This window comes from Phoenix dactylifera, chromosome 15 (genome assembly GCF_051530095.1).
Source record: "Phoenix dactylifera cultivar Ajwa chromosome 15, Ajwa_hap1_PhDact_Kaust_v1.1, whole genome shotgun sequence".
In the NCBI taxonomy this organism is placed as follows: domain Eukaryota; kingdom Viridiplantae; phylum Streptophyta; class Magnoliopsida; order Arecales; family Arecaceae; genus Phoenix; species Phoenix dactylifera.
In genome coordinates, this window is record NC_143204.1 from 841365 (window position 1) to 850921 (window position 9557).

Genomic DNA, 9557 nt, shown 5'->3' on the forward strand with positions numbered 1-9557 from the left:
GGAGATTCAACTTTGGAGTTTAGAAGCTAGTGGTTTGGCGCAAAATCCAGCACCTATATTCACTCCCCAGGCTTCATGCTTGAAAATTTCAATCCACTAATCATTTGCAAATGATTACAATGCCAGATACCGCCAACTAATAACCATAGCTTTTTCTAAGCTAGTTACATATTTTTCAGGCATGAGCAAGCCTTATACACTCTATTTTAAGGCATAATTTTTTTTTTTTCAAATTTCAGCGCAACCAAAATTTGTCCCCATAAATATAAAGAGATACAATGATAAAACAATGAATACATTAAAAGCTTCTTAATGAGCAGAAATAAAATCAGTTGAAGCTTTTTAGAATTGTTGGGAGAAGCTCTTTTGATATGCACTTCAGTTGGAAGTCTAAATTGAATCCCTTTGAGTTGGTTGTTGAAGTTGTATTAAATGATTCCTACTTATTGAATGCTCTTTTGTTTTGAATGTGCTTTTTCTCTCAATTTTTTTTGTGTTTCTTCATCTTTTGAAAGGCCTTTAATGAAGAATAGGTCCAACACTGGTGAAGCGATGGGAAGGTTCGGAAGATGTTTAAGGTTGGAATGGATGGTAAGTAGGTTAATTGGGCTTACTATGCAGCTCAATGGTGGTACAGGAAGTTCTACAAGCTCCAGAAGCTTTGGAAAAAGTAGTAAAGGTCTCAAGTTATTCAATCAATCTGCCCATGGATCGAAGAAAAGCAATGCTTGATATGACTAAGTTGCTCAAGCCTCTCATCTCCTTTCACAACTGCTAAATCCCAGACTCAATTATGCCTTTGAGTCTCCAGCCTCTATGGTTAGCTCTGACAAATGAATGCTCGAGTAGGTCGAGCTGCATGATTCTATCTTCTCACTTCCCTCTCTAGATCCATCACTCTTCCACATAGGCCGGTGATCAAAGCTCGAAGATGTGTAAGCTCATTATTCTACTTGGTCAACATCTGAGTAGAGGTGGAAATGTGAGGCACTAAAGTCATTGACACAGTCGGGGGTGGTGTGTGGGAAATAGAAAGGATGAAGATGGGGATGGTGGGTGTGGTAATAATTTTTTTCTCCTGACAGTGGCTGCAGCTTGGAAGGGAAAGGGATGTTGAAACGTGATGAAGATGGGAGAGGGATGCTTTGATACCAATTGACGCAAGCGGAGATGGGATGGTTGCTGAAATCTAGTTGGATGGGGGTTGATCTCTCTTCTTTTTTCCTTCTTTTCTCTTCTATCAATAGTGGCTAGGGTTCATGTGGATGGAGAAAGGAGGAAGAAGAAAGATGGTAGATGCCTAATTTGGGGTGCTATTGGGTTCAATGGATGACTGTTGAATTTGGAATTGTGTTTGCTTGGACTAGGCTGATAGAATTGGGTTAAGACCCAAGGTTGGATTGGGTTGGATGTGGGGAGTTGACTAGCACGAAGGGAAGAGGAGTCTTAAAGGGTTTAGGACTCTTGGTGGCTTTGGCGTGAGCAAAAAAAGAGGTTAAGGGTGTAGGAATGAAGGGATAAGGAATGATAAGTATGGATGGATGAGAGTCTCACTCTCAATTCAGTCCTTGGCATCGCACCGAGGGAAGATGAATTTCTCTTCTCATGTTGAACACTCACAAAATTCTCAAAACAATCTAATTTCTGAATTTTATTCTTCAATTTTTTCTTTTTATAGAGTAGAATGTTGAAAAAATGAGGACTCTTACAACCAGAATTTTAGGACTCCAACTAAATATGGACTCTTTTAAATCAAATTAATCATTTGATAAAATTAACTGATGAAATTAATTAATAAAATCAACCGACGAAATTAATTGACGAAATTCACTAAACTAACTAAGACTTTCAAATAACTAGGACTCTTTAAAGATACATGGACTAAGAGTCCAAATTAGCTAAGACTCTTTCAAACGATACATAAACTCGATAAACAAGATTCCAAACAATCTAGGACTCTTAGACTCCAAATAAACTAGGACTCTTGGACTCCAAATAAACTAGGACGCTTGGACACTAAATAAGCTAAGACTTCTCCAACGTCATATGGACTCAATGTAATTGACGTTGGAACTCCTTGGACCCAATGTAATTCGGTGCTGGAACTCTTGGCCCCAATATAATTCGGTGCTGAAACTTGGACCCAATGTAATTCGGTGCTAAAATTTTTGGACCCAATGTAATTAGGTGCTGGAACTTTGTGCTCACCTAAGGAGGAGACTCAATCTCTACGCACGTCCCAGTCTTAGGCTCATGCTCCTGCATCAATTTTCTTCTATTGAGAAGAACTTGGCTCCATCGAGTTGGGACTGATTTGAAGAATCCTGGCTTGAATGGGATCCGCAATCTGGTGCGTTGGCATGCAGGTTGATGCACGTTGGAAGATGATCCGCCATTTGGTGTGCACGCAGGTGCGGGCTGATGCGTGCCGGGAGATGATCCGCCATCTAGTGCGCGCGTGGGTTCGGACTAGTATGCGCTGGAAGAGTCCTAGTGGAATTGGGTCGCCAACTAGATGGACATACACGGATGTGTGTTTGGTGCACACGGGACGTAGGTCCGGTGCTCACGGGACACGAGTCCGGGAGGTGGATGGAAGCCTGTTTGCGCGCGGCCGCTATGGCTGCTATGCTCGGTTGCAGACTTCTGTGTAGGTGTTGGGCGTGGCACCGTACATGGATCGGTTAGCCACTGTTTGTGCTTCTCTCAGCTTCTCCAAAAAAATTAGATTATTCTCCTCGAAATTAGATGGCAACGCTTCTAAAATTTCAAAACCAACTTCCTTTGCAATCGACGTGAACATGTCCCTAACTTCATGGCTGATACCAATTATAGGGGCGCAAGTAGACTACGAAAGCACTTTGATGCAACAGACGGGATTTGATACCACTTTTGGTGGCACAGATGAAGGAAGGGGCAGCGATGGAGAAGAATTTCTTGGGAAAGACGATGGTGGGGAAGAAGGGATACCTAGGAGGTTGGGTAGGCTAGATCTCGGAATGAGATTTGTTGCATGTTGAATGTCGCACATCGGTGGATGTTCCTTGGGTAGATTTTCAGGTGTTACATCAAAAAAGTCCTCCAAAATAGACTTAAAATCAGATGGAATTATCTCTAAAATTTCAGATCTAACTTTCTCGCCCTGCCTGCAAGCCGAAAGGACCCTGCAATCTACACAAACGGGTAGATTTGAACATTCTGGTTCCACCGCAGGTGCTTCTTCCTCATTGCTTTTTTCCTCTTCTTCGATCTCAGTGAGTTTAGAAGGAACTGCAGATGTCTCCATGATCTCGTCTTCATCGTAAACCAATGCAAATCATTGGTCTTTGGTAGGGCATATAACAGGAAGGTGTCCTCGGCCGTGCACTTGTAGCAATCAGATTGGCTTCCTCTTTGTGACGTAGGATCTTTGTCTTTCTTGCTGGTCCTTGCTGCTCCTCGATCCAGATATGTACCCCTATTTGCAGAAATTTTAGATCTCATAAAAGGAGGATTACCTCGAGGAAAAGGAACGCCCTTGTTGCTGCTTTCCGGAGATCCTCGCCCAACTTGAGGGTGATGCTATAGTTGTGCCTCCACTGCATCCATCTTTCATGCCATAGCAGCAAGTTGATTGGCAATTTTTGCCAACAATTCTTCTTCTTGTCGATCGTCATGTAGGGACGACTGCTTCTCGTACTTATGATGGTAGAGTACCCAAATTGACGTCGATTGATGGTGTAAGGATGACTGTTTCTCATACAAATGAGGGTAGAGTATCCAAATTGATGATTGGCATTGTAGGGACGGCCACTTCTCGTACTCATGGTGATAGAGTATCCAAGTTGATATTGTTGGCATTGTAGGAATGGTCGCTTTTCATACTCATGGTGATCAAGGAACTTTGCTCTGATACTGTTGCCCAAGGAGACAACCCAAGAGGGGGGGGGGGGGGGGGGTGAATTGGGTTTTAATTAAATATTGACCAATTAAAAATATAATGAGTAATTAACTAAATCTATTGCAAGCAAATTAGTTAGTTTACTAGATGCAGTGAGTGAAGAGAGAGAAAGAGATAACAACCAATACAAACACAGAAAAGTTTATAGTGGTTCGGAGCCAACTCTTGCTCCTACGTTCACTCCCCAAGCCGCACTTAGGAGTTCGCTATAATCCCTAGGATTACAGCTGGTTGTTTTACAGGCTCACAACTTAACTTGTTGTTTTCACGAGATCACAACGAACTCGGTCAGTTTTCACAGGCTCACCGACTAGAACCATCCGATTGTTTTTCCGGGTTCACAATCAAACCCAGTTGGTTTTTTCCGGTTCACCAACCACAACCTTACACCGTTGGTTTTATCTTTGGCTTACCAACAAACCTTACAACCCTTGATTCAATCCCCTGATTGAATCAAGTAAGAAAAATAAAGGTTGAGAGTTCACAAAGAAAGCTTCTAAAAAAGCAAGTGTGAGAACAATATAAGTAAAGTAGAGTTAGAAGCCCTCTTGAATGTGGGGGCTTCTCGATTTCTAAGTCTCCTCTTGAATGTGTCGAATGATGGAGGACAATAGTAGAGCCTTGAATGCGAAGGAAGCACTTTCAGATTTGAGTTGCATGCACCTCTTCCTTCTTTTTCTTGTATTTACTTCTTTTAAGTTCTTGGTAGTTGAAATGCTTTAATGCTCAGATCAAATAGCTCTCTTGTTTTCTACTACTGTTCACTCTGGCTATTTAAGTGGTTCTATTGGTTCCATTTGAAAAATTAGCTTCGATCTACTTGACTGATCAGAAAGGTATTAGCGTATGCTAGGGTGTTGTTCCAGATCTCCTGAATTAGTACCTTTTGATTCTGAAATAGAGCGTTCTATTAGGGCCCTTCGAGCCGAAATCCGTACCTATAGAACCATAGGATCTGCCCCACCTGTCGAGATGGCTGAAGAACAACCCAAACTGCTAAAGGAGTACGTCACTCCTTCCATTTATACCTCTCCATCCTGTATTCGACTACCTGATGCCACTGCTGCTGTACAGTTTGAAATTAAGTCTAGTGTCATCCAAATGCTTCCCTCTTTTTATGGACTTAACAATGAAGACCCATACAAACATTTAGATAATCCTTGAGATCTGCACTACTGTCAAAATTCAGAACTTCACTGATGATGCTCTGAAACTTAGGCTGTTTCCTTTTTTTCCTTAAGGATAGAGCAAAACAATGGCTCCATTCATTAGAAGCTAATTTCATTCTTTCATGGGCCCAAATGCAACATGAATTTCTAAAAAAATATTTTTCCATAGGAAGAACGAATCAGTTTAGGCGTGCTATCACGAGCTTCTCCCAATCTGACGGAGAAGAATTTCACGAAATTTGGAAAAAATTTAGAGACTTACTCCGAAAATGCCCGCATCATCAAATACCTAAATGGCAATTAGTGCAATGCTTTTATGACGGATTGTCTGAACGAAACTGTCAGATGGTTGATGCTTCTTGTGGGGGAACTTTCATGCTTAAGAGCGAGCATGAGGCATGACAGATGTTTGAAAATCTTAATGAAAATAACCTCCACCATGCCTCCTTCGCTCGTCAAGCACCCCCAAATTCTCAAAGAAAAGGGACCATATATGAAGTTAGCCAGTCCATAGGTCTATCCGACAAAGTAGATGCACTGTCCCGCAAATTGGACCAGCTAATGTCTAGAGAACAGCTTCCAAACTTTCCCCAAGCACAAGTTTGTGCTCTCTGTTCTAGTTCATCTCATACTATTTTTGAGTGCCCTTCGGCAGCATAATTTCCTGAATTTGTGCAAGAACACGTAAATGCTGCCCAAACGCAATCCCGACTCGGTAATGATCCATATTCTACCACTTATAACCCGGAGTGGCGCAACCATCCAAACTTTTCTTGGAAGCAGCAGACTCTCAATACCTCCCAACCTTATTCCCAAAATTTTCAACCGTTCCAGAATGTTCATCCGAACCGTCCTCCTACTCACTATTCACAATTTCAACATGTCCCTCCTCCAGCACCCCAAAGAAACACAGCCTTTGAGAAGAAAGTGTTGACCTCCCTTCAAGGTTTGAAAACTATTACACAATTGATGCACTCTCACACACAATCTATCGCCAAGCTAGAATCCCAAATGGGCAACTAGCTAATGCACTGAACAAGCGAGAGGAAGGAAAGCTTCCAAGCCAACCAGTGAGTAATCCTAGGAGACAATACATGGCTCAAGAAAATCAGCTAAATACAATTCATCATGAACAAGCCAATACTCTGACTACCCTAAGGAGTGGATGTGTAGTAGACAATAAGATTGGGGAGGGTAACAATAAGGAAGGTAAAGAGGAGGAGGCCCTGAGAAAATTTTTTCAGAATTTTTTGAAACCTTTAAATATTATATATATTGAACCCTAGGCGTGGGGGTCTTTTATAGCCAAAAGACCCCCCCATGCCTAATACCTAATTTAGCCAATTAATTTGGCTGATAAAATCCTCAAAAAATTCTGGTGATTTGGCAGATAAGAGGAGATAAATATATCCAAATTTCGTGCATCGATCCCTAAAAGATAGAAATTCATGCATCCAAAGTTCAGCCGCAGACCACCCTATTTCATGCACCATATAATCCCTACAAATTAGAAAATTCATATAAATATTTTTAGGAAGATTTGATGTGCCATTTTTATAGAAAATATAGCCCCACACCTCCTCTCTTCTCACGCCAGTTTTTGGCCAAAAATAAATAGGATAGGCATGGAAAATCTTGGGGATAAATCAAGGTGTCATTCTTCTCCAAGAAGGATAAGGATAGGTTCCTAAAATTTAGGGATTCTTCTGATTATTTGGACTCATAATCCTCATCAAATAAGATCTTCTAATTGATTTGGATCAAGCCCAATCTAATTGGGTCAAGTTCCATCAATTGGGTCAAGCTCAATCTACTTGGGTTGAATCCAATTCAATTAGGTCAAACCCTGATGTAGCCCAAATTGAAGCCTATTCAATTTGGCTCAACCTAAGCCCAATTACTCAATCAAATTGAGTTCATTAGCAATCTAATTGCTAATTAATCCTCCAATAATTCAATAATTATTTTAATGCAACTTTTGCTTAGGATAATTTGTCAATCGAATTGACCAAATTACCCCTGAATGATTCTTAATCATCAATCAACCATTTGATCAACCTAGAAACTTCTATGCGTGTGACCCCATAGGTTTGAACCTAAGCCGGTAGCACAAGAACAACTTTTTGTACTAATCGAAATGACCATCTAGCAATGGTACCCAACGTCCGGATAGGCCGAATGATTGCAAAGCAACATTCAAGAACCCTTGGACTATGGTTACCGTATAATTCATCCCTATGACTCCAAATACTCAGGACGACTTCAGAGTTCACTGTCAACTCTTTAATCAGTTCATTCATAATGTGTTTCAACTTTACACATCTTGTGACTCTTCAAAAGGATTATTCTGGCCAAGGTTTTGCTAAATTGAACACAAGGGCATTATCTCCTGTCACCAGGAGGGGTCAATTCTATCTTGACTCACACACCAACTTTGAAAGTACTTGACTGCACTCAGTAACCTTCCGTTACTAAATTAGAAACTCAGATAGTCCGGTACCAAAGTATAGTGAGTTGCTTGCTGGTCACCGTGGTGATCTCAGATCGGAGGGACACATATACCCATATCCACTCGAAACAATCTCTTGACAACAGAGCATTCCGGAACTGGTCACGTTCAGTGAAATGTACCCCTACACTTCACGTGTGTGACATATCAGTGTCTCCACACTCCTTGGTTAAGAGGACAACCAACCTATATGTCACACAACGACATAATCTCGATAATGCTGTCGTCCTAATAACAACATATCATTTGATCGTGAATAGGTTTAAGGACTTGAAGATAAATCCTCCTTTATCATAAAATAAGTCCTAAGGACTTCATCATATAAGAGTTCATTTGAAGATGTACAATGAAATGATGAATAATGCCAAATAACATTTTATTAATTTGTCAATTTATTTACAAAATTCAATCATTAACATACTGACGATTGACTCTTAGGATACAATTCCCAACACATTCTACATGAAAGAGAAAAGTGAATGAAAAATAAACAACGCACGTGCATCGAAGGAGTTCCTGAGAGCATCCAAACAAGCATTGAATCCCTTTGTTTTGGGAAGAAGCACATTTCTGAGGATTGGTAAGCCATTCTCAAATGCAAATTGTTGGCTCTTCAAGCATTTCTGTTCACTGGGATAGGAAAACAAGCAGAGGTTGTATAAATAGAACCCATAGAAGGTGTCATGCAGATATTGCAATTTATTAGTCCAGATGTTGACCAAGCAATCAAAATTGTTGGTTATAATAAATGGAAGAAAAGCTTCTTTCTTCTAGTAATTTATTATGTTTCATAGTTAACATCCTTCAGAAAATGTTATAAGAACTAAATACTAAGAAGGGCAATTATCAAAAATAGAAAAAATTACTTTTTGCATTTCTGCAACAAATGGATGATAAGAGGAAATAGAAAGAAAATATTACGTATAGTCAGTGCCCTCGGGAAAAACTGCAAGCCAGAGTGGATCTTGGGGATCTCTGAAAGCTGAAAGTTTCTTTCACATGATTGACTCATCAACTTCCCACTTTCTCTCCACTGGAATGAACTCAAAAATTTGAAATCCCCAGCTAAATATAGGCAATTTCATCAGACTGCTCTTAAGGATATACTTGATATATCCCAAGCGACCCTTTCTCAATGCAAGATCCCACAAATACATCCAATCAACTTCAGTTCAGTGGTTAGCAAGGAGCAATACACGCTTCTTTTCAGGAACACTTTCACCAGAAAAAACCACCTTTGTCTTATTAATTTTCTCAAACAGAAAAGGCCACAAAGATAGCCATGTTCCAAATAGGATGGACGTTGCCTTCCTGCTGTAGTGTACACTGAAAAGCCGCAATAAGAGTGCGGTCACAGGGGCCAAACAAATTAACATCATAAATGCAGTTGAAAGTAATATCACTAAACACAGAACACCCCTGAATACTCTCAAAGGTGTTAAAGGGTGGTGTCTCTGTCTATTTTCTGAATTGAGATGCTCGCAAACCTCCATCTGCTTCCAGTTTCCATTTAAAGATTTGCCTTCATTAGAAGTAGAACCATTCATCTTGAACAGCTAAAATTCCGGTGACAAGTCTAATGCTCCCTGTTCTGATTATGTGAAAAGTCTCCAAGTTAATGATGCCAAATTAAGTGGGCAAAAATTTGGCAGTTCCACTCAAATATGATGGTTGTGCTACATTACTCTGTGCCATAAGGGTAAAATTACATGCAGAATTAGCAAAGCTCGAAATTTTTTTACCCTGCATAATTCAAGAGGGAGGAGAGGATATAAGCATTCTAATTCCATTTTGAACATGACAAGAACCACCAAAAAAAGGCTGTACTAGTGGCTGATTATAAAAAATCAACAACTCAGTATAAATCTGAAAGCAGTAGCTAAGCCAACTTGATATAGAGTTCATGAAGATAACTTAACCCTTCTAAAAGAAAGGTAAG

General features: G+C 40.3%; 1 pseudogene; it reads right to left on the reverse strand.

Moving 5' to 3' along the window:
- Window positions 1–8076: 8076 nt before the first annotated feature.
- Window positions 8077–9258, reverse strand: LOC103696694 (putative 1-acyl-sn-glycerol-3-phosphate acyltransferase 4 pseudogene; annotated as a pseudogene).
- Between the last annotated feature and the right edge of the window lie 299 nt (window positions 9259–9557).